The sequence below is a fragment of the Papio anubis genome, chromosome 2 (genome assembly GCF_008728515.1).
Source record: "Papio anubis isolate 15944 chromosome 2, Panubis1.0, whole genome shotgun sequence".
Lineage (NCBI taxonomy): Eukaryota > Metazoa > Chordata > Mammalia > Primates > Cercopithecidae > Papio > Papio anubis.
Window position 1 is genome coordinate 167869682 of NC_044977.1, and position 25736 is coordinate 167895417.

The 25736-nt window shown below is 35.9% G+C and overlaps 1 protein-coding gene across 5 annotated transcripts in view; it reads right to left on the reverse strand.

The window, feature by feature from the left end:
* ZNF385D (zinc finger protein 385D) overlaps positions 1 to 25736 on the reverse strand; it is a 963288-nt gene that overhangs the window by 353871 nt on the left and 583681 nt on the right. Inside the window, exon 1 of one of the 5 annotated variants that reach the window (XM_017955944.2) lies at positions 8322 to 8411. The exons of the other annotated variants lie outside the window; for them this stretch is intronic. The gene's annotated coding sequence lies outside the window, so the exon portion shown is untranslated. Of the gene's footprint in view, positions 1 to 8321; positions 8412 to 25736 lie in introns of those variants that run through there. 5 annotated transcript variants of the gene reach the window in all.

A 25736-nucleotide genomic window follows, 5' to 3' on the forward strand; every position in this document is an offset into this window, starting at 1 on the left:
CACAAACACATACACACATACACATACACAGAGAGAGAGAGAGAGAGAGAGAATGTGCACTAGATAGAAAGACAGAAAGGCACATCTTACACGTAGGCTAAGTAGGCTTTGGTTATTCAAAGGTTTCTTTTCATATGTACCTTTTTAATTATCTCATATTTTCCCTGTGGCAACTTTAATATGTGTCTGTTCCTCCCATAGTAGTATCTTATTTTACACCTTTAATTAATTGAAAGAGATTCAGTAGACTGAAACTATTAAGAGCCATGGTCAAGTGTTGTATACCAGCCATTTGACTACATGTAAACAAGAGAAAAGAAGATAGCAGCATTGTGAAGAAAGGAAAGATAGTGGCCTAAAGGAAAAAAGGAAAATCAGTCATACTGGGAGAATCCAGGGCATTTGGGAAGTGAACCAATAGTAGTTATGGGATTAATAACAATGATTTCTGCAGGAAACAGATAATGGCTTTCAGATCTTCAGATGAAAGACGTGTTTTCTTTCAATGTCATGCTCCACTGGATAATTTGTGAAGATTTACATAGAAATGATGAGAATAATGTATTCCTTATGTTTTTAGTGTATTTTTTTGATAATCAAACATTTTATTATTAGAGTAATGAAGAGCATTTACTTTTGACACATATCACAATTATTGCCTATCTGTTATGGGTACAGGACATGTGCTTATTGATGTGTTAGAACCTGAAATCATGACTTTGGTTCATGTATTAAAGCACAGTCAGAATACATTTTAAAGATGAGTTTGTGTTTGAGGAAAGAGTAGGATCATGCCATAGTAATGTGGACTCACTGATTTTGTCCTTTATTTCAATTTCTGGTAACTCATTATATATCTGCTTTAAGATGCAAATCTTGAGGGAGATATTACAGTAGAACAGAGAACATTTATTGAATAGCTCTGCAAGGCCCTCTATGGAAGCAGTTATGGCATGGAGAATAGAGATAAATAAGGAAGGTCAAGAAGAGTAAGATAGAATAGTTGAAACTGAAAAGAAGGTATTTCAAATGGAGCAGAGGGAGAATGAGAGGATATAATTATTTAGAAGGAGAAATAAAGTAATAGAGATCCTTAAAGTCGAGAGCACATAGTTAAAATTGTATTTACTGGAAACACTGCTTGTAGTTGAACCAATATACTGGAAAGGATTTGTGGCTATGGGTAAAGAAGACAGCCAGATGAGGTTCAATTAACATAAAATCTTACCTAATCTAGTACTTGAGCTCAATGGCCATATTTAGTGCAGCTATAAAATATAAGGTCTTTTCAAATCTAATTCATTCCTTTCATTCATGAAAAATGGTTAAATAATGTGTGTACAACCTCCCACCCACCCACCCTCACACACGCATGTACACACCCTAGCTATTTCTGTCTGAGCCTAAATTGAAACAGAATTTGGTAGCAAATATTGTCAGTTGAGAGCCTTACAGAAATCACAGATCTTAGAGAAATGCAAGGACAGTGTGAGATAGCCACCTTTAAACAAGACTGAAGCTATACATGTGTCTTAGGTTTGTGTAATCATCCTACAAAATACATTTGTCTTTTTAGCTCAACTGCCACTTGTCTTTGACAAATTTTACTCATTTTTTTTTTTTTTTTTGCCAAGATTTAACACTATTTCTTCTATAGCATTTCATTTTGTTGCTGATAACTCTTTTACATGCTTCCTTAGCACACCCTTCTTACCAATAATACCATTTGTTATCACTGACTCCTTACTTGCCAGTTCCTTTCTAGACTAAGACTCTTGAAGGCAGAGCCAGAGTCACCACTACATCTCCAGGGTCTCGTGAGCTTGATTCACAGTAAGTACCCAATATATACCTGGTATACAAATGAGTGGGTGGATGGATGAATGAATTGATGAGTGGTGAATGGGAAGAGAGTTAAGGTCGGGGGTGGGAAAGGAAGAGAGGGATAGAGAAGATTGAGAGAGGAGGAAGAGAAAGGATTATATATTGTGATATGAATATATGAAATGGTAGTTGAAAATATATTTAGATAAAAGACAAATATGACCATTCTTTTGGAATATTTTAGTAACTAAAGAAGTTAAATTTCTTTATAATAATAAAGCACGAGAATGCATGTAGTGTTTTATATTATCTCAAACATTCATAGCATATCCAAATGATGTACCCTTTATCATAAATTCTAGCCAAAAATTAAAAGAATGCTCTTATTTTTACATTGTCATAATTTGTCGTAATTGTTTAGATAAGTACATTCTAAGCATGAGGGAACTGTAAAAACATGTACTCATTTTGTACATTTCTGGCCTTGTTGTATGTAATAACAGATATTAGAAGGAGATAACTTAGTGGGACAGAGACACAGATGAATGCACTAAATGAGAGAATCCCCAGGCCATTCCTGTCATGGGACTTAATGTCTGCAGTTTGATTATGAACAAAGGACAAAGGCCTTTCTTGAAGACAGAGTTATTACCTATCTTATAATCAGAATAAAATGTTAAGAAAAAGAGCACTACATCATTGTTAATCATATCTTAATAGCATAATGTTGACTTCTATGTATTTAAAGTAATTATATTAACATAAGAAAGAAATTTACTACTGAGGATCCTCGGAAGAAGCAGAGTAGGAAGCACCAGGAATCTGTCTCCCCACTTAGACAACAATTGCACTAGCAGAATCTGTTTGATATAACTCTTTTGGAACTCTGGAGTATATTGAAGGCTTCAAAATTCCAGGAGAAGGTTTGGACAGTAAAGTGGAGTTAATTTTGATCAATTTTAGCTCTTAGAGTAGCAGCAACCTCTCCCCAACCAGCCCCATGACAGGCAGCTGTGCACCTGCTCCTGAAATAACTTGCACATAGCTCGTAGGAACCAGGGCAGACAAAAATGACTTTGTCCTCCAAATATTGGGAATATGTGCTTTGATCACTGATGACTGTTTCTGATCACAGAGTTATAGACAAAGAGGTGGGTGGTCATTGCTGTTGTACTTCACTCCATTGTTACGAACACACCGTCACCAATTGAAATGAGTTCCAGGGGATATAACAAATCAGTAATCATTTTTTCCCTCCTTTGATTATTCTATATTTCTTCTTTTTGGAGTCAGAAATTAAAGACTAGGGAAACGACTAAACAAACGGGACATTTAGAAAGTTGACTGTGTATTCCCAGGGAAAGGCACAGGCTCAGAAAACAAAACAAAACAAAACAAAAAACAAAAAACAAAACCTGAGAAAGCCTTAAATTTGCACTTCTGGTTGATCCTTGGCACAGGCACAGCCTGAAACAATCAACAAAACAATAAGCAATAAATATATAATACAGCAAGCTCTGGGGAAGGGGGTAATAGAATTTTCAGAGTTGCCACATTATTAGATTTAAATGTCCAGTTTTTAGCAAGAAAATAAAATCACAGGGCATAAAAAGAAATAGGAAATGTATGGAACATTCAAAAGGAAAAAGTAAGTCAACAGAAACTGTTCCTAAAAAAGACTTGATGACAACTCTACTATACAAAGACTTCAAAACAATTGCCTTAACGATGTTCAAAGAGTTGAAGAAAGATGTACAAAAAAAAAAAATAGAGAAAGTAGAATGTGAATAAAATAGAGATAGCAAGAAGAGTCAAGATGGGTGACTACATACAGCCAGGAAGAGCATCTTCCTGAGACCAAGAGACAAGACCATCAAGATGGTGGAGGAAGGGGAAGCAATGGTTAAAAAACTAAGTAAGATCATAAATAGCAAATACAATCTTGAAAATAAATAGCAAAGATGGAGGACTCACACTTACTGATTTTAAAACATACTACAAAGCTACAGTATTCAAAATAGGGTGATATTGGCATTAAGATATATAAACCGCTGGAATAGAATAGAAAGCTCAGAAATAAACCCTCATACAGATGGTCAAATTCCTTTTGACAAGGGTAGTAAGACAATTCAATGGGGAACAAATAACCTCTTCAACAAATGGTGCTGGGAAAACTGGACATCTATAAGCAAAAGGATGTAAATGGACTGTTACCTAAAACCATGTAAAAAATTAAGTCACAATGGATTAAAAGCTTAAATATAAGACCTAGAAATATAAGCTTTTAGAAGAAAACATAGAACAAAATTTCATCACATTGGATTTGGCAATTATTTCTTGGATATCACACCAAAGGCATAGGAAATTAAAGAAAAACTAGACAAACACAACTTTATAAAAAATTAGTTTAATGTTCTTCAAAAGATACTACCAACAGAGTAGAAAGGCAATTCACAGAACGGAAGACAATATTTGCAAGTTATATATCTGATAATAGATTAATATCCAGGATATAGAGAGAACTCCTAAAACTTAACAACAACAACAACAAAAAACAAGCTGATTAAAAAATGGACAAAGAACTTGAATAAATATTTTTCCAAAAATAATACGCAAATGGTGAATAAGCAAATGAAAAGATGCTCAACATCACTAAACATTAGATAAATGCACATCAAAACAAAATGAGATATTTCATATGTGTTACAGGGGAAAAAAAGAAAATAACATATTGATGAAGATGAGGAGAAATTGAAACACTTGTGCATTGTTGGTGGGAATGTAAAACAGTATAGTCATTGTGGAAAACAGTATGGTGATTATTCAAAAATTAAAAATGTGACTGCCATATGATTGAGCAATTTCACTTTCAGTTTCTAAAAGAAATGAAAATAGAGTTGCAAAGAGATATTTGAACACTTATGTTCACAACAGTGTTATTCACAATTGCTAAAATCTGGAAGCAACCCAAGTGTCCATTGACAGATGACTGGATAACCAAAATGTAGCATACATATGTACAACGGAATATCATTCAGCCTTAAAAATGAAGAAAATTCTGATGTGCTGCCACATAGAAGGATCTTGAGAACATGCTAAGTGAAATAGCCAATCACTAAAAGGCAAATACTGTATGATTCCACTTTTATGAGGTACTTAGAGTAGTCAGAATCATAGAGACAGAAAGTAGAATGGTGGTTGCTAGAGATGGGGGAGAGAAAAATGGGGAGTTGTTATTTAATGGGGATTTTATTTCAGTTTTACAAGATGAAAAGAGTTAAGGTGCTAAAGGTGGTAGGTTGCACAACATTATGAATATGTTTAATACCATTGAACTGTACAGTGAAAAGTGGTTAAGATGGTAAATTTTGTTATAATATATTTTAACACAACAAAAATAAAATTGGAAAGACAAAATAAAAGTTATTTATCGTTTTGTGCTTTTATGCCTGGAAAGTTCAAGCTTCTTAGTCTTCTCTTTGGAATGGGTTTCTCTGTTAAAAACAGGAGTCTTTGCCCATGAAAGATTTTATGATGAAGACTCCAAAAGCAATTGCAACAAAAGCAAAAATTGACAAATGGAATCTAATTAAACTAAAGAGCTTCTGCACGGCAAAGGAACCTACATCAGAGTAAACAGACAACTTACAGAATGAGAGAAAATTTTTTGCAATCTATCCACCTGACAAGAATCTAATATCCAGAATCTGCAAGAAAGTTAAACGAATTTACAATAAAAAAACCAAACAACCCCATTAAAAAGTGGGCAAAGGACACGAACAGACACTTCTCAAAAGACTACATACATGCAGCCCACGAACGTATGTTAACAAGCCCACCATCCCTGATCATTAGAGAAATGAAAATCAAAACTACAATAGATACCACCTCATGCTAGTCAGAATGGATATTATTAAAAAGTCAAAAAACAACAGCTGCTGGTGAGGTTGTGGAGAAAAAGGAATGCTTTTACACTTGGTGGGAGTGTAAATTAGTTCAGCCATTGTGGAAGATAGTGTGGCAATTCCTCAAAGACCTAGAGGCAGAAATACCATTTGACCCAGCGATCACATTACTGAGTATGTACCCAAAGGATTATAAATCATTCTGTTGTAAAGATACGTGCACGTGTATGTTCATTGCAGCACTATTCACAATAGCCAAGACATGGAGTCAACCCAAATGCCCATCAATGATAGACTAGATAAAGAAAATGTGGTACATATACGCTGTGGAATACTACGCAGCCATAAAAAGGAACAAGATAATGTTCTTTTCAGGGACATGGATGGAGCTGGATGCCACTATCCTCAGCAAACTAATGCAGGAACAGAACTCAAATATTGCATGTCCTCACTTACAAGTGGGAGCTGAATGATGAGAACACATGGACACATAGTGGGGAAACAACACATACTGGGGCCCGTCAGAGGGTAGGGGTGAGGAAAGGAGAGAGACCATCAGGGAGAACAGCTAATGGATGGTGGGATTAATACCTAGGTGATGGGATGATCTGTGCAACAAACCACCATGGCACACATTGACCTATGTAACAAACATGCACATCCTGCACATGTACCCCCAAACTTAAAATAAAATTTGGAATCAAAAACAAAACAAAACAGGAATCCAATGGAGACAACAACTTTAAAAATGGAGGCCACTGGGATGCTCTGATGGAAACAGGAGATGGGAAATAGGGAGTAGAGTCCCTATTCCATGGAATCACAAAGCCCAAAGATTAGTCACGAAGTAAAAATGTTCAGGAAAAATATTATGGTAGGTACAGAGATAGAGAGGAGTGATTACAGAAATATTTAAGAGATTTTGTTGACTAGATAAATGAAGATGGGCAGTGATGGGGTTGATGAAGGAGTAGATGTAATTAAGAATAACAGGATTTTGGCTTTCCCAGTTCAGTACCTGTCACTGAAATGGGTACTTAGAGAACTTTAAAGATGTCAAGCTTAGGGGAAAAGTTAACACATTTGGATATGTTGTTTATAATATTTTTGAAATGGAAATAGAATGACATCAGGAAGTCAAATTAAGGGTCTAAAACTGAGAGAATATGTCCAGGTAACAGTATGCTATTAAAAAACCACTGGCTTTCTAGAGAGGCAAAGCCCTGCCTTGTACCATTTGTCAATCATTACAGTTAAAATACTCCCACCAACACATCAATTTCATGGTATAAGTGCAAATGACATAGCCTGAGAAGAGATGAGCATAATTTACTCTTGCGAGAGAGTGCAAGCCAGCTCCATCCCATAAGGAGTGATTCAAGAAGCAGGAAATCGTCAAAACTATAAAGTACTCAGGGAAAATCAAGTAAATTCATCTGGATGAGGGGTGGGCTTTGAGTATCTTTTGCTTCTGTATCACTTATGTTTCCTTTTTCATTAACCCTTTAATGCAGGGTTGCAAAGTATTTCCAGCAAAAATGGACACCTGTTTCCTAAATCAGCCTAGCACTTTCATTCTTGGCACCATCACCTGCTACCTCCCAAGGTCATTTGAAAGTTATGGCCAGTGAGGAATTGCCTCTGCTAGCTAAAAAAAATATATATAAAAATAAAAATAAAAAAAGGAAGAAAGTGGGGGATAACGGAGGGCTTGGAAAACTGCTTTTATTGCTCTATTATTCCAAAAATAGTCTAAACTTTCAGTAAACCTATTTACACCTCTGAGAAGCTGGACTCCTCCTGGCTATTTCTTCAGCAATTAAGACCCTATATTGTATCTAATTTCCAAATTGAAGCCTTCCATAATTCATCATGATGATTTTGGTTATTTTTACATTATTTCCTCCTCTATAGATATGTGTTGTTTTTGTATTGCCGCAAATTAAATTTTATACTGAAATGTATAAAGTATTTGATGACAGGAAATAATTAATCATTTTCTTATTGATTTAAGAATATCTTTCTAGGGTAAATTTTTAGATTGTCTGAGCTATAAATAGTACACATTTCTTTCTAGAGCCCATTTGTATAAATAGTGTTTTCCAGTAATTATAAAATTAGGACATGCTCTTTTTTAAAAATTTGAAAAATTAAAAAAAATAATGTAAAGAAGAAAATAAGTACTCACAATTCCTTACCAAATACTACTAATAGTATTTTCTTTCAGGTAGTCAATTATATAGTTTAATATATTGTGATATACATTTTTTACATATTAAAATTTCATAGTATTTCTTTGTATTTCAAATTTTTGTATATTATACAATCAAAATCTTCTCTATGTCATTAAAATTATGCAAAATATGTTAATTATTTAATTATATCCTACATTATGAGTGTGTCATATTTACATAAACATTCTTTTATTTTGGACACTTATTTTCCAGATTTTCATTGTTAAATATGGAATGGCAATGGACATCCTCCTCCATTAGTTTTTGCGCTTATTACTTGTGGCTTCCTTGGATAAAGCCTTGAAATGTAATTACTAGGTTAAAGGGTAAAATTGCTGCAAATAATTTTGGTACATACTGTTCAATTGCTCTCTCAAAAGATTGTTCCAATTTACAATCACATCACATGAGCACTGTGTGTGACTGCTCAGTTTCACTCCACCATAACCAGCATTGAATATCCTTTAAAAAAGAATGACATATGTGTGTGTTAAATTTGATACACAACAACTAGCATTCTGTCATTATTTGTATTTATTATTATTTTATTAAGATAAGTTAATGATCAAAGGAATTTTGTAAATTTGTCTTCCTGTCCCTTGATCATTTTTCTATTGATGATAATGTTTACCTTACCTAAGGTACTTAATGTAATTTAGAGATAACTAAAAAATAAACTTTACGTGAGATTCTGGAAATATAATTTCCAAGTGTAGCATCAGCAATTATCATAAAAAGGAAAGTAAAGTTGAACCAAGAATATATACAAGTGATGTTTACAAATCATAATTACACAAAGCAAAAAGAAACATTATTCTTTCCGGCTACTAGAACCCCATGAGAAAGGCACATTTGCTACTCCTGTGGGCAGAAACTGAAACTTTTTCTCCTGTCCAAAGACACAGATAGGTTTTAGAGTGAATACTAGCTCCAGAAAGGTTCCCAGTTCTCTCCCCATAGCTGCTGAACAGCGCTACGGAGGAATCTTTGCAAACAATTGCTGTGAGCTTTAGATATGATTTTCTAATTCTCTCTTGGCCCCCAAACATGCTACTTCCTCAGCCTTTTCCCCACATGGGATCATGTTGCCAATAATGTCTTTGGTACAAATTTGAATTCATCAGGCTTGAATTTAATTACATTATGTAAACTAGAAAATGTCCCCAGTAGGTTTTGAAGGAATAGTTTCTGTATGCAATTGCAAAGTTCTGTTTTGTTTAAAATATTTGCATTTTGATAAATCCACTCCGACTCAAACCAGTTTTTGATCTTTGTCAATAACTCATTTTCATCACATCAGCCTGAATTTACCTTTTTTAAAAATAAATATTTATAAAATTCTGCATAAAAGTCTTTCCTCTATTCTACATCCTCCCTAAATGCCCTCTCTCTTTACCCAGATTGGGGCAGGATGGCAAGAGGAGATGGGCAAAGCATCATTTTCATGGGTTATCTCAGCACCAACATAGTTGACAGATAGTCACCAAGTTCTGAATGCAGCGTATTCTCTGACATTGCATTGGGAAGAAAGGCTTTCAAAACGATCAGAGAGAAGAATCATTTGAAACACTATAAGAACTTCACACTCAAATTCATAATAACATTTGTGAAGTTGCTTACATAGATCTTCCCATTGGAGATGGCGTCTTTGGGCCTGATTTTTCACCCTTCTTCATATCCATGCCCTTTGCCATGCAACTTTGTAATTCTTTCCCCTAATAAGGCATACTATATTTCAACTACTGCCTTATTTTGCACTTGGTTTTGTGACCAGTTTGACTAATAGAACGAGCTCTGTCGTATTTTAGCCTAGCTTTCTTATGTCTCTGGCATCATGATGAGAAAAACCTACCCTGCTGAACCTCTTAGTCCAAGGAAAAAGAAAGACATGTGGAACAGGGACACCCTAGCTAGCTTAAAACCTGACATAAGAAGCAGAGCTGTCTGGTTGAAGCAAACCCATCCAGCTGAGCCAAACCTTGGTCAAACAGACCCCAGAGGATATGCAGTGTGTCTCCAGTAATAGACATAATACGTAACTGCTGCTTTAAGTCAATGAGTTCTAGGGTGGTTTGTTAAACAGCAATGGCAAACTAATATAATTCCCTTAGAAGTTTTAGCAACTTACAACATACACACTCGATGCAAAAATTTAAACACTCCGCAGTTAGAAAGCCAATCAGTGCCCCTCGTTTAGAAACAGTGATGCCCAATTTTCTCAGGCTCTTGTTTACCACTTCTGAGATGTGCCTCTCACTGGAAGAATTTTCATTTATTGGCTTTTAAAGAAACATTTCTCACCACAAGCACACTTATTTCTTCCCCCAACACACCTAGCTATCTCTCTTCAAAGCTCCTCCCAACTATTTCATTTTTTTCCCTACCCGCAGAGATACAAAGAGCCTGAGCGAAAGGTGGCATGGCTGAGTTCAGAAATAAGGCAAGTCTCCCATTTCCTATTCATCTCACAGGGGTAATCTAAACATCCAAGCACCCTGTAGTCAATCAGGCAAGCTATCACTGACAGCTCTTGAAAGATTCAGAGAAACAATTCTGATTCAGAGCATGGTTTTCAAAAAACAAAATCTACCATCAGATTATATATATATATATATATATATATATATATCTGTCTCAGTTGAGGCAGAAAAATCACATCACATATCTTTATATCACATCTGATTTCTCACAATACAAAAAGAGGACTATATTTAATTTTATAATTTAATTCAAATAATTTTAAAAATCCAAATAGAAATTCCCCAAATGATCTTGTTATAAGTCAGTTTTACCCAAATCAATAAGCCACTGTGGTTAAGTGTTTGCTAAACAGCCACAAACTCAAGGAAAAATATTGTGATGAAAAGACTATTTTAATGAAACAAAATCACTGTCTGGCACATAGTCTGGAACATTACTATATGAGGACCAGGTCCTATTAATATCCCTGCTTTTCTAAAGACAACAAACCTAGCCTGTTACAGCAGTGAGAACTAAATTTTGACCCATGGAGAACCAGGTTGGAAAAGGAATATTCTTCCAAGAAACTCTCAGGAAGTGGTTATCTGGTGGCTGACATAAAGGTATACTGTTCTTAGGCTTCTGGTGGCAAAAATCAACCATAGTCAGAGCTGGGATATGGAAAATGCCTAGGGATAAACCACCTGAAAACATTACCTTCTCAGCTCCAATGACAAAGCCACAGACATCAGTGTCATTAAGACCACTGGGCGTTTCAGGATACAAACCTGCCAAATGCAATATATTCTGTAAAATAATATTGAACAGATTATTCGGGTCAAATTGATTTCTAACTCAGTGATCATAAGCCCCAAATACTTCAAGGATTTGTATCCTGAAACCTGTCTAAATAGCCCATGTGGAAAGATAATATATATATACTTTTGTCTGCTTTATAAGAATGTGAGGAAGAAAACACTAAAGAGAGCGGATTGTTGCCTTTATGTAAATTGTATGGCCGAAAGCACAATGTTTAATTTACTACATTTTGGATGTAATAAAAAGGCAATTCAAATATCTATCATAATTAATGACTTCAGCACATGGAATTTATACAATAGGTGTTTCTGAGTATTAGAAATAAAAATACATTTTTGATTTGAGTTCTACTTAGAGAAAAAGAAGGGGGTAAAAAATTAACATTTCCTGAGCGCCTTCTCAATGTCACTCACTTTACAAATGTAAATTCATTTAATACGGTACAGTAAAGATCTATGACAAAAGAATAAGGAGGATGAAGCACATTTCTATTTAGAACTCCAAGTTCCCAGATATCTAGACATGTTTATATTAGTTGCTGAGTACAACTTCAGATTTAGGGAGGATCTACCAACTCATTTATTCCAAATAATTTATTCTTTTTGTGGTCCTCACTGTATTTCCTCATACTTAGTCCAAAAATTAAATTTTCATTAAAAAAAACCAATTCAGAAGAAATTCTGTCTCCAAATGTAATACCAGGCATTGTCTCACAAGACTGCCCTGCTCACTGGAAAGAATAAAGCCAGATGGGAACATCCATTGTGTTACATGAAAGTGACTTTCAGGATTTGACTAGCATATTAGCGAATAGTCCACACCCACATAGAAACACACACAACCATCTACACAGGAAATAAACACTCTGGAGAGCCAACAATAATAGTAGGAATATCAACAAACCCTTACATAACATTTACTGTGTGCCACGCACTGATATAACTACTTTACTTATATTATGCACTTCAACCTCCTTAACAATCCTATGAGACGAATTTCACACATTTCAAAGGAAAGTAATAGACTAATAGAGTGCTCATGGCCGAAGTGAATACTAGATGTAGGGCATACTATCATTGTGACTACTACCAGGGGATTCATGTCACAGTTTACTGAGTTTTCCCCTGACATTTTCCTCTTCCTCACCTACTTTTGTTTCTACTGCTCAGCCCTCACGTTCTTTCTCAATATCTTCCTTATATGGACACAGCATGTACTACATCTGTACTACTTACTGGTATTACTCATTTACTGAAAAATATGAATACGTTTTCTTTCTTAATTTTCAGAGTGAGTTTGTTGAGTATTTACTTTTTCCTTTCTCTTAGAACACTTCAGATATGTTAGGGACCAACAGTAGTTCACATATGAAAGTGCTACTAAAGCACAAAGTATCTTTCAATGGACTAATTGTACTTTACATTAGACTAACAACTTTCTAGTAGGGTAACCCACAGAACCTTCATGGGGCTACTGAAATGTCCTCAAATCTTTCTTCTTCAACTTTCACCTGAGGTATACTTCTCCATCAGGTCATCAATAAGAATATTCAGATATCAGCAACAACAAAACCAAGGATTTTCTGTAAGATCCACGTAGTAAAACAGCTTTGGTTGTCCAAAATGGTTGATATTTAGTAGTGCCAGTCAAGTGGAGGACACAATGTAGGCACTTATCTTCATAAGGCATCGACATAAAATCTCCAAGTTGAGAGCTGACATAGCAACTACTTAAATCATCAACATTTGAAGTAAATCAGTTTTGGATCCCCCATAATTGAGAAATTTCAAGGCAATAATTTTAATGGTTTCCCCCAGGCTGAGATGGAGAAGCTAAGAGATAATAAGCAAGAGAGGTCACCCAGAAGAGATATGTAAGGTCAGCTATAGCGTTCCTTTAGAAGATAAAAAGTATAAGACAAATGTAAATCTGGAAAAAGTATCTCTTTATTTCAAAGAGAGAGAAAAGGGAAAAGAAGGAATTTTAGGAGGGAAAAAAATAGCATTTTCAGAGAATACATAGTCAGGAAGAGTGAGCGGTAGCAATCTAAACCTCTTGCCTATGTAGGATCAATACCCTTCCACATCTAAAATGGATAAAATATATAAAATATGCCCCAAATTCCTAAATTATTTCAACTCCTCCTTACACTTCATCTGAAAGTAAATCTGGCATGGCAAACATTAAATGTATCAAAGATGGTGCCAAGAAGTGTGAAAGTCTTGAGTTCTCATACCATGTGTCATATTTTGAGAAAACAAATAATTCTTTATGGAAAGCTTTTTTTGAATAATGGTTTCTTTGCCAGCTATTTCAGATAAGTGTTTCATGAATCTTGACTCTAATAATACCTCATATAAAATCAGGCCAAAGAATGACTTAGGATTCCTTACTGTTCTTGATGACATGAGCCAGATACCTTAAACAAACACTTAAGTCTTGTTGTTATTATTATGACACTCGAGCTCATAATATTAAAGAGTATAAATATAAACAGGTATTTGGAGGCTCATCCCTTTACCAGACTGACAGAGAAAAATTCTTACAAGTAGATTTCTGGCCCATAGGTCAAGGTGAATCAAATAATTGACCTCTCCAGCAATGGCATTCAACCCAAAAAGGAGTTTTAGTATTTAAGTGAAAGCTCAAAGGGCTAAATGAGGATAGAACAACCAGCAACTTTCATCACTCCTCAAGCTGATGAAAATTGCCTCTACCAATCAAATAGCACTTCGCTTTCTTGGCTTTCTCTCCTCCACTAGCGGAAGACTCCTCTGCACCCTATATTCTTTGCTCCTCCTCTGTGGAAAGGGACTCATTTTATGACTTGGAAGCCCTCTCATCATCTGATGCACTTTTAGCATAATTCATTCAGGGACAATGCTGCATTGCTTTTCATGGTGGTCAATCTCTGCTCCTGTGAGAGCTGTGCATATGTGCCTGTCAGTATTCAGTTGCCCCAGCAAGGAAGAAGACAGTTGATACTTAGTAGTGCCGGCCAAGTGGAGGTCACAGTGTGAACACTTGTCTTCATGAGGCATCAACATAAAATCTCCAGGTTTAGAACTGAGGGAAATGACCTGCTACCTGGAGGAAATTCAGGAGTCAGAGAGTTTAGATACTTCCTTTATAAAAGAGGAAACTGAGGCATGGAGAGAATTAGGAGGTTCGTTTAAGGTCACCAGTTAACTCAAGACAAATGAGCTTCTAATTCACGGTTGTTTTATCTAGACTTTGATCATTTGAATTGTCACACTGTGCATAGATGATTAATGTCATTTGTGTCTCCTTTTCCAAACTGTATTTACCTTTAAACCTCTCCAGATTTGCTATCTCCGTGCTTTGAACAGGTTACTTAACCTCTCTGAAATTGTTTCCTTTTAAGTAAAAAAACATGCCTAATATACATGACAAATGTAACTCTATTTTTCCTAGGATTATTTGGAGAATTAAATTGGACAAGATTTTTGGAAAATATGGTCTACTACTTTTACGATGTGTCTGATATGTGTTAGTTCTCTACCATTACTCTTAGGGTGAGAGTGATAAAATGCATTGAAATAATAAAAATGTAGGTCATGGTATGATTTATCAGAGGATGAGAGGGGAGGAGGAAGAGAAATGTAATTTAACCTGGTTATATCACACCCTGGACAATTAGGCTTACTTATATGAAAATTCATTATGCAATTATAATTGCATTCAGACTCAAAGAAGCTAACTATTAACTAAAATGTTCACACCTCAACTGCAATTTCTACTTATAGCCCTGACCCGTACCCTGCTATTCTTGCTAGATCTTCATGATTGGTAACTGATCACTACACTCCTGATTTTTGGATCAATATTTCAAGATTTTCATAGGAGGCTAACACAATATTTTTTTGATAAATTCTATTTATGAACTTTCATGTACTGGAATTTTCAGATTGTAAATACATGGCATCTGAAACAACCTGAAAAATGAAGAGCCTGGATAGGTAATGAATAAGCCATTAATAAATACAAGGGTTTATGTGCAACGGGTTTAGTTTGGTCAGGACTTCCATTAAATTATATTCAAAATTGGGCTCTCCCAGGGAGTCTCAAATATTTCCAGTGGAACAGAGGGAAAAAGGAGAGCCAGAGTAGAGACCTTCAGTGAAAATCTTTTGAGTGGGAGAAGGGAAACAGCTTCTCCTAGGAAGACATTTAAATGCTACTATACGTAACCATTTGACAAAAAATTTTTGGAGAGACCTTATTTTTCATTGACTGTCTACCTACAGCATAAATTCAGAAAATCACCCTCAAACACCTGGGGCACTCTAACAGCATTGTTTAATGTAATAGCACTGAGCCCTTAAGACAGCCCATTCAGTCTCATTGCATTCACAACCAGCAGTTTATCTGTCCTTGTTCCCACCGTGTCTGGCTCCTTACCTGGCTTCTCTGCATGCACGAAGAACACTGTAACAGAAGCACAAAGGCACCAGGTAAAAGATGCTCTTTACAAATAATAATATAATAAAATAGCAGCTTCAGGCAAAGTCAACTGACTTTTTTCCCTTTACAAATGTGGGGACATTTATTTGAATAAGGAAACATTAAGAAGCTCACAATAGAGCGAGGGAAAGTCAAGCGTTTCCTAAAATATCTTGATCGACACCCACTTCCTATGACAAGACTAAAACTACAGTATGTAAGCAAGTCTTCCAGAAAGAAAGTTGTGGCAGAGATTTCTTTTTTCTTTTCCTTTTTTTCAATCAGGACTCATAGACTGCAGTACAGTGTTATCAGCATTGCCAGACTAATTCAGCAGGCAGTCAGGTTCTCTCATACACGTGCTTATCAGTCTCCTGTAAGAAGTTTGTCATTTAGTGAACTAAGGGTATTAGGAACAAGTTACTGGAAGAGAAGTCTGCCAAGAATAAAACTTTAAAACCAGCTTATAAAACAGGAGAATGTTATTATGGCTTCAAAATTGTTTAAAAGCAAACTATAATTGGCCATTGGGTAGATATTCTTAAAAATAGAAGTTCTCTTCCTAGCCAACTCTCAGTGTGGGCCACTTATTTACTTACCTTTTGGTGTTACTTTGAAAAATATGAGCACACTCACATTAACCATGTTTTTTTGGCACTGAGAATTTCTAAGGTTGATGCCCTTCCCTTTTGTGTGCTTTAAGTGTGTTAATAGATAGATTTCAGATAAATGGAAGCTATATAGAAACTCAAATCGTCTACTTTTAAGTAACGTGTAAAGTTATAAAAATATAAATTTAGATAGAGAAAAATTTTGCCTGATTAGGGCATAGACTAGGTGAGGGCAGTAAGGAATTTTGTGTCTCACACACACTTGGACACAAAATTTAGATAAATCAAGATAAATAGTACTTTATTTAATTAATTTATTTATATATTTTTAAATTGTATATATATTTAAGTATACAACTCGATGTTTTAGACATTTCCTATTTTAAGATATTTTTAAAAGTCATAATTAATACAAAAAAGAACCTATAACAAAGAAAATATCAAAATTTTAAATAAGGACAGGGTCAATTTTAGTGATTTCTCTCCCTGCCTTAGGCTCCAACATGGCTCCACATGGCACTGTTACTGATCGTGATTTTTATTTCAAAATTCGACCTTTAATGTATCGTGGACGTTTTTGCATTTTACTTTTTTAAATATTGCATTCAAATATTATTTATCTTGATTACTGAGGTTTTTGGCGACCCCTTAAATTCTATGACTGAGGCAGGTACTCACTCGCCTCATCCTAGTTTAGCTCTAACACAGATGCACACACACAATCCATGCATGCACTTCACAGTGGTGTCACCCCTGTTTCTCTGCACTGATTGAGGAGGTTGGATTTGTAAAAACAGATGATAAAAGCTGTTTAATAATTTGCCCCCAAATCACATAACTATTAAGAGGGCATCTAGAATGGGAACCCTGGTCTGTGGTATATCTGAGCCCCATATTTTTTCTAGCTTTACTGAGGAATAATTGACCATTAAAATTATATATATATATATGGTTCATAACTTGATGATTTCATATACATGCACACTGAGAAATAATGACAGTTAAGCTTATTCACATATTCATCATTTCCTATAGTTACCATCATTTTTTGTATGTGTATATATATGTGTGTGTGAGAACACTTAAGAATGTTCTCACCAAATATTTGCCCTCTTAGCAAATTTTCAGCACACTATACAATATTAATCACTATTTGTACATTCGATGTCCAGAAACTTGAATAGCTAAAGCTTTGTACCCTTTAACCATTACCCGCTTTCCCGGTATCTCCTCAGCCCCTGGCAACCACCATTCTACTCACTGATTCTATAAATTTCGCTACTTTAGATTTCACATATAAGTGACATCTGGAAGTATTTTAACCATTTTGCTACATTGTCTCTCCCTTTCTGTTCATAGTTATCACAACACAATAAATTCAATTCAACAAACACCTGTTAAGTATCTATTCCATCCCTTGTGGCACTTTGCTAGAAAATTTGAAGGTAAATAGGACACTTTTGTTTCATGACCCAAGGAGAAATATATAAATCTATTTGACCAACTGTACTGAATGTGGCAATTCCCTTTTCCCCACTGATTAGCCTGCAATCACATAAAGTCAATACTTCATTTCCATAGAGCCTGCATTGGCAACCAAGCTTGACCTTGGTGTGAGAAAGCGAGAAACAAAAGCAAGAAGTGTCGAGTATGTGACTTATCCCAAGTGCTGTTACTTTACGGTTTTTTTTTCCATGTGACTTCATTTAACCTTCATAAAAATCATGTGTGATACTGATGCTTTTATTATTCTAATGGAGAGGTTCTCAGAGGTTCATAATCTGTTCAACATCACAAACATAAACAGAACTGGGACTCAAACTGAGCTTTCTTTGACACTTCTTTTCTAGGATTCCTCACGAAGGACTTTATAAGCTTCTCTAAGTGCTAATACTTCCCTACTGCCTATGTTGGGAAAAGACAGGTCACTGTGTCCTGCGCACGGCATGCCAGTAAATGTCCTTACTAGAAATGTTTTTGACAATCCCAGTCCAAGAAAAAGCCAAGAAAGGTTTGAGAACACAGTACTTCTTTAGGGAAGTCGGCTTTTTTTTTTTTCTTCATTGTTTGCTTTGGCATATTTCAGATTTTAAACGTATACAATTTACAGCAAATGGGATATAGTGCCTCCAGAAAGAATTATTCAAAAGTCTTTAATCAGAAATTTTGTTCTCATTTTCAGTGCCCTGAAACCACGTAGCTTTTCTTAGTACATTATCTTTGAATCAATCTATGCTAGGCCATCAGTAAGAAAAACAACTTTCAAATATCTCCCATTGTGCAAAAACTATGATCTGGAACAGTACAGCATTAGTGGTGACAGAATAATAAGGTCATTTATACTTTTCTGCTTGGTAATTCATAAAACCAAGTTGCATCTAAGTAATTTTTTTAGAATTATGCTTTTGCCATGTCTGTGAACATATGCTAATGAATGAAATCAACAGATTTTTTTTTTTTTTTTGTATAAACAAACCTTATCTTTTAAACCAGAAACAAATTCCCAAGCTAAGTCTCCAAATATATTTTCCTAAGCCCATGTGAAGTAGTCCATTATATTATTTGGGGAATTATACTACAAAGGAAAAGATGAAAATTTTGTATTTATTTAAACCTAATAAGAAAATAGTGTGAATTGAACACATATGTTTATCTTCATTCTTGCCTGAAACCACACTTAAATGACAAGGAATTTTAAAAAGTATTAATCAATGAGGGCATAGTAATAAGAGAGCATACAATAATATATAAGTGATATCAAATCATTTTTGGAAGATAAAGAGAATGGAGGAAAAAATACTTGATAAAGCAGAGTAGTGGGGGCTTCCAGTAAGTATCTTGGGGGTTACTGATGAAAGATCAGCTCATTGAACTCTCAGATCCTCTAACTGCTCAATGACCGAAGGTGTGAGATACCTCAGGTGTGGCTGCAAACAGAGAGCATACCTCCTCCCTCTCCTCTCCTCTTCCTCCAACTGAAAATATGGACTTCGAGGACTCACTAAGTGGGACATGGGCACAAAGAAAGGAAGTGGTGAGAAGTGAGAAGCTAAAACAAAAATAGACATGTTTAGTTAAAGTCTAAAAACTAAGTGGGAATACCCACCCCTAAGCCCTGTGCCCCTACTCCTTATCCAGGTGCTAATATCCAGCACACCACTAACCCCACACACTGTCCTATGGGAGAGTAGAAGCTCTTCCTCAGGAGAAACAGAAAGATCCCAGAGAAATGCCGTCCAGACACTCACATTTTGGAGGCTGTCAAGGAAAAACAAGCTTTCTACCCAGTCGCCCTGCAATGAAAGTCACCAGGCCACAAGCTCTGCCATCAATTCATCAACACGTCATTCTTAAATATGAATGGACAGGAAGATCACAACATATTTGAGGAAAGCCTCCATCATGAAAAGCAGAGGCCAAAACAATTGAGGATAAAATTCAGAGAGGCAGTGTTAGCGGAAAAAAAGGGTACATTTTTTTTTTTTAAAAAGAGAGCAATAGTTAATAACCTCAGAGAAACAGAAATTAATATTGCACCCATTTAAAAAAAAACAAAAGGATGATGTGATGCAAATGAGCTAAGAAGAGCTCTAGGAAATTAAAATTATGATGGGAATAATTAAATTCTCAATAGAAGTATTAGAAGGTAAAGTTAAAGATATCCTCCATAGAGTAGAAATAGAAAGACAGTGAGATGGGGTGGGCCCAGTGGCTCACGCCTGTAATCCCAGCACTTTGGGAGGCCGAGGCGGGTGGATCACCTGAGGTCAGGAGTTGGAGACCAGCCTGGTCAATGTGGTGAAACCCCCTCTCTATTAAAAATGCAAAAATTTGCCGGGCTTGGTGGCAGGCCCCTGTAATCCCAGCTACTTGGGAGGCTGAGGCATGAGAATAGTTTAAACCTGGGAGGTGGAGGTTGCAGTGAGCTGAGACCGCACCACTGCACTTCAGCCTGGGGCATAGAGCGAGACTCTGAATTACCTAAAGAGACAAATGTGGCATGTGTCTATGTCTTTAAGCAGAAATTTTGTTCTCATTTTCAGTTCCCTGAAACCAAGTAGCTTTTCTTAGTACATTGTCTTTGAATCAATCTATGCTAGGTCATCAGTAAGAAAAACAACTTTCAAATTTTTGAGACACTACATTTTTATTTTTCTGTTTCTTTTTCAAATTTTTGATTCTGGGGCATATGTGCATTTTTACAGGAATAAACTCCTCCCTGCTCTTCCTCTCCACTGGAAGACATGCTTCATTCAAAGGAGGCAACAGTCTTGCTAGGGACAACGTGAAATAGGGACACAGGAATCTTGTGATCCAACAACTGTAAAAGTTCAGAAATGTCCAAGGTGCTGGCCAATGAGATGCTGTGCTAAAACAGCTGCACAGAAGGCCTCGAGACCTGCTGGTCTAGATTAGGGCAGGAGGTCAGACAGCATCAGGACAGAAGAACAAAAAAAGAATGGAGCAGATAGATTTCCTGACAGATAAGACCATGTGCTATTGAAAGTTGTAGAAAAAAGTATCTTCCCAACCGTAAGCAAGTAAAAAAATTAAGACAATATTTAACTCCTAGAAAAACAAAAAGAAATTATTCAATAAAGCAAAAGTAATTAGAGGCCATTACTTGGCTCCACCATGAACAGTGGATTCAAAGGCATAATAAAGAAAACACAAAATACTGATTTAATCAAATCCATAATATAATTATCTTTGGAGAATGGGGGAGGGTATGTGTGACATTCTAATTTAGAAATTTGAGATATACTCCCTAAAATGATAAATCAGCCAAGGGCAATACACTCCTGTTTTTGTAAGAAAAATATAAACCCCAGAAGAAATATATAGGATAATTCAAAGTGGCAGATTCCACTGATCAGGACTTGGGAGTGGGGAGGGCTAGGGCAGAATGTTGGTCTTATTGTTGTTGCTCTAAACCTTAAAGCACTATCTGACTTTCACTCAACTATGGACATGTGTTCATTTCTTAAATGCACACACACACAGACACACACACCTATACACACACGTACGCACACAGAAATATATACAAATTAATAAAAAGCAAAAAGCTTAATAGATTCCTTTTGACTACCTTACTGCAAATACCTTTCTGAAGAATAAAGGTAGACATCACTGATTTACATGGTTAGAAAAGAGTCTCATTTGCCTGTATTTAGAAAATTCTTGATTTGCATGTTTATGTAAAAAAAGCAAGGAAAGAAATTAAATACTAAACAAAGATGTAAAATGCTTAAAATATTCAGCAAGATAGCTGCATTATCACGTATATCGTAACCAATTTGGGGCTATAATAAATGAATATTCTACGACCTTTGTGCATGTGGCTCCTTGGGTTCTTTTAACTTGTCAATGTTGTCAGATTATGACAAGAATATTGGGTAAGGGGATGAAAAGCTCTTAACAGGAAATTGGCTAATACAGTCAGATCTTAAAATGAAACACTTTGAAGCCGTTACTAGCCTTAGGTAGATGTACATGAAATCTTCAGTAACTATTAAATGAAAGGGCCAAGATGTAGAGTATAGCATATATATACTATAAAACACAAACACACACATAACTATCTATGCTCATGGATAAAAAGACTTTGGGAGGACATGCATTAAACTGCTAACAGTGCTGGCCTCTGAGGAAGAAGTCTCGGGGGACAGATTCAGATTTCATTTAAAACTCTTTCATACTCTGAGCTTTAAAAATCGATGCATATGTGGCTTTTTTTTCAATAAAAAAGTGGCTCATAAAGATACATTAGATGCCAATTTTCATCATACTCCTGTTAAAATAGATGGTGTTGAGGAAGAATGGAAAGATTGATCAAATTATACAAAAGGGAAAAGGAATGATGATCTTACTTATGTAGAACTAACACAGAGTTATCTGTTGGTGATAAGATTTGGGGTGACTGCTGTTTCTTTATAATTTTTTTGAAGTTTAAATATTTTCTACAGTTATACTTGTATTTCTTTTAAAATGAAAAAGATTACTGAAAAAATAAAGAGGAGAAAATGTCTTTCCTTTATCAGTTGTCTAGGGCACAGAAGATGTGCAGTCAGAATGCAGCTTTTTTGGAAGGGGAGGGTGAGCATCTGGGTATTACATTTGCAGATGGACTTCATACCCAGCATATGGGAAATTTTCTCAAGGAAAATCATTTCTGTAGAGGCACGAGTTGCTATTTAAACCTTGGCAGACTAGGTCTTTTTACGTTTGACTTTTCTCTCTCCATATGAGAATTAAGCATATGCTCAGATTTTCTTAAGGAGTTTCCTTATTATTGAAGTTAATTTTTTTCTTCGTAAAGATTATAAATGTATAGAAAGTGAAATTTGATAGCTTAGATTTTTTTGCTTGTCCTTTAGAACTATTTATTTTTTCTTCTTGCTTCCTAAGGTGTCAGATATGTTACAACAAGGGGTAAGAAACAAAAAAACCAGCATAAACCAATGTGAAGAAATATACAGAACTAGTGGCACTTGAGCCAAGCAGGCATAGCGCCATTGCAGAATAACAAGCAACTTTATTCTCAATTTACCAGAGGTTATAGCTCTAAAAATCACAAGTACTTTTCATGAGAAGTAAATGCCTTTATAAAGGTCAATGCAGCATTTATAAGCTTTATTGCATGTTTTCTGTCCTTTTCTGAGGTATGTAAAAGGAACACAATACCCATTTTTTTTTTTTTTTTTTTAAATCAGTCGGCTGCAACGTGACTAGGTAGAGCAATCGCTTTGCTTTCGACTAAGTAAGCTGTTTCGATATGGGGCCATTTTTAACAACAACAACAACAAAAACCCAAAAAACAAATTCCTTTAGTGGCTCAAAGTAAGAAACAAACAAAAAATATGCAGTGGCATGTGCTATTAGGGGACAAATGAAAAACATTTAACTCTGAGCAATAGTGACAAGAAGCAAGAGGTATCACAAAAATGTCTTCACTTCAGATAATTTGCCCCTTAAAATCAGAGGTTTTAAGGAGGAACTCCTTTCCCCAAGAAGAAGTCTGGCTCCTTCAACTTCCTGTCCTGCTTTGGAGACAAAAGTCTGAAATTCTGCCAGTGCTTAGAGACTTCAGTTCCCCAGCGAATATTTTACAAAACACTAGCAGCTCTAACGGTTTTCATTATTTAATGGCCTTTAACATTATGCATCAAAATGAAAACTAATACAAAGTTTAGAAAGTTTAAGTAATAGTTGCTCACAGTCTACCTGTTGGGCCTGGGTCTAATCATTTTTTTTTGTTGTTGAGATGGAGTGTTGCTCTGTCACCAGACTGGAGTGTAGTGGCGTGATCTCAGCTCACTGTAACCTCTGACTCCCTGGTTCAAGTGATTCTCCTGCCTCAGCCTCCCGAGTAGCTGGGACTACAGGCACATGCCACCATACCCAGCTAATTTTTGTATATTTAGTAGAGACAGGGTTTCACCATGTTGGCTAGGATGGGCTCGATCTCCTAACCTTGTGATCCACCCGCCTCAGCCTCCCAAAGTGCTGGGATTGCAGGCGTGAACCACTGTGCCCAGCCCTAATCATTTTTATATTCTCTTTGGCCTTTTCTGCAAAAGACATTTGAGAATCAAAAGATAGGGGGCCCAAACTTTGGGACTTCTTTCATCAATAGATTACATTGTTTCGAGCAAGTAGTTTTTTGGGGGCATAATTTCCATATTTATAAATGAAGTGATGGGGCAGATACATTCTGATGCCCCTCTTGATTTTAATATTCAATGACAAATACACGCTGTTCTTTCATAGAGCACTTTGTTCCCTCCATCAAAAGAAGAACCTGGAGATTTATTGAGTTGTGACAACCACTCTTTGTCTCTAGGGAAGTAAACATTTCCCCTACCCCACTACAGCCCTCAGACTAAATCTGGCCAGCCACCTGTTTTTCCAAATAACTTTTTATTGGAAGAGAGCCACACCTATTTGTTTGCTTATTGTCTGTGGTGGCTTTCAGGCTACAATGGCATAGTTGAGTATTCAGCTGGAGACCATCTGGCATGGAATACCTAAAATAGTTACTAGCTGGCTCTTTAAAGAAAGAATCTGTACATTCTTGGTCTACAGGATCTTTAAACTGCTAAAGACTTTCTTAGCCCCTAGGAGTTGTGGGAACCTGAAGCAGATGTCCAGGTGGGCCATGCAGGAGACTTGCCCACACAGCCAAAAGCAGGCCCTAGACACCTTTTTAGTCATTTCCCATCCTGCTCACTCCTCAAAAGTGAACCCCTACTCCCAATTCAGTAAAGTTCAATGTCCAGATTCTTAAGCTTAAAAGAATAGCTTTCATCTAGAGCGTAGAGCTATTTTGTGCCAAATGATTGTTTTGATTTTTTTAAAAGACCTTAATTCTTCTGGTTTTGTACATTTTAATTAATCTCTGACCAGTATTCAAAATTTTGGGTTGGTCACTGACTTTTGTGCAAATATGATTAAAGCAACGGACCCTCCTCAGGAAAATGTGCCTACACAATGCAAATAACATTTTATACCAAAATTTTGAGGGCTGTAGGGAGTAGATAACATTAAGATTTCAGAACACATAGCCACCATAGTTTCTAAATGAGATAATTTGTGAAATAATCTTACTATAAAAGCTAGCATTATTTTATAGAATTCAATGCCAAAGTAACACAGCAGAAAGAATGTCAAATGAGGAGTTGAAAGAATAAAGTTATGCATCGTCTCTGCTACTAACTAGCCATGGGAGCCACTGAAGCACTCTATGCTTTGGGTTCCTCATTTATTAATAGTGAAAATAATAAATGTCCCATATACTCCACAGGCTGTGATAAGAATCAAATGGGGTATTGTTAAGGAAATATTTTATAAACCATACAAGTCAGCTCATTTGAGTAGTGATTTTGACTACCCATTTTGCAGATACAGGGAACAAAGAACAATAGATCCTTTGTATTCAAAATGTATTTGAAATGCAGATTCTCAGGGACTGAACTAAACCTAGTGAATTAGAACTTGCATTTTAACAAGATCCCTCTGTGATTTGTGTGTATGTTAAAATTTGAGGAGCATTTCCATAGAAAGTTCTCTCTGCAAAGTACAAACCACTTCATAAGGCTGATCTTCAGGTAAGAAAACTGAGGCCTGCAGAGCCTACGGGACATGCTGAGATTTTGTACAAGTCCAGTTGTAAACAGATGGGAGCAAAACAAACATAAGATTTTAGAAATGAGTTTTAAATGGTTCTGTGCTCGGGTCACTCTCTGCCCAGTGAAAGAAAAGCACATCATTAAATAAGCAAAACGTTCTGTAAGGAACCTTAAAAACAGCTTGACCAGGTTGCTGAAATCCACAAAAAGTTAGATCTATTGTCATGAGTTCAGGGAACCATTCTCAGGACAAGTCAGATTTCTAGACCTTCTTTTCATCTGCAAAAC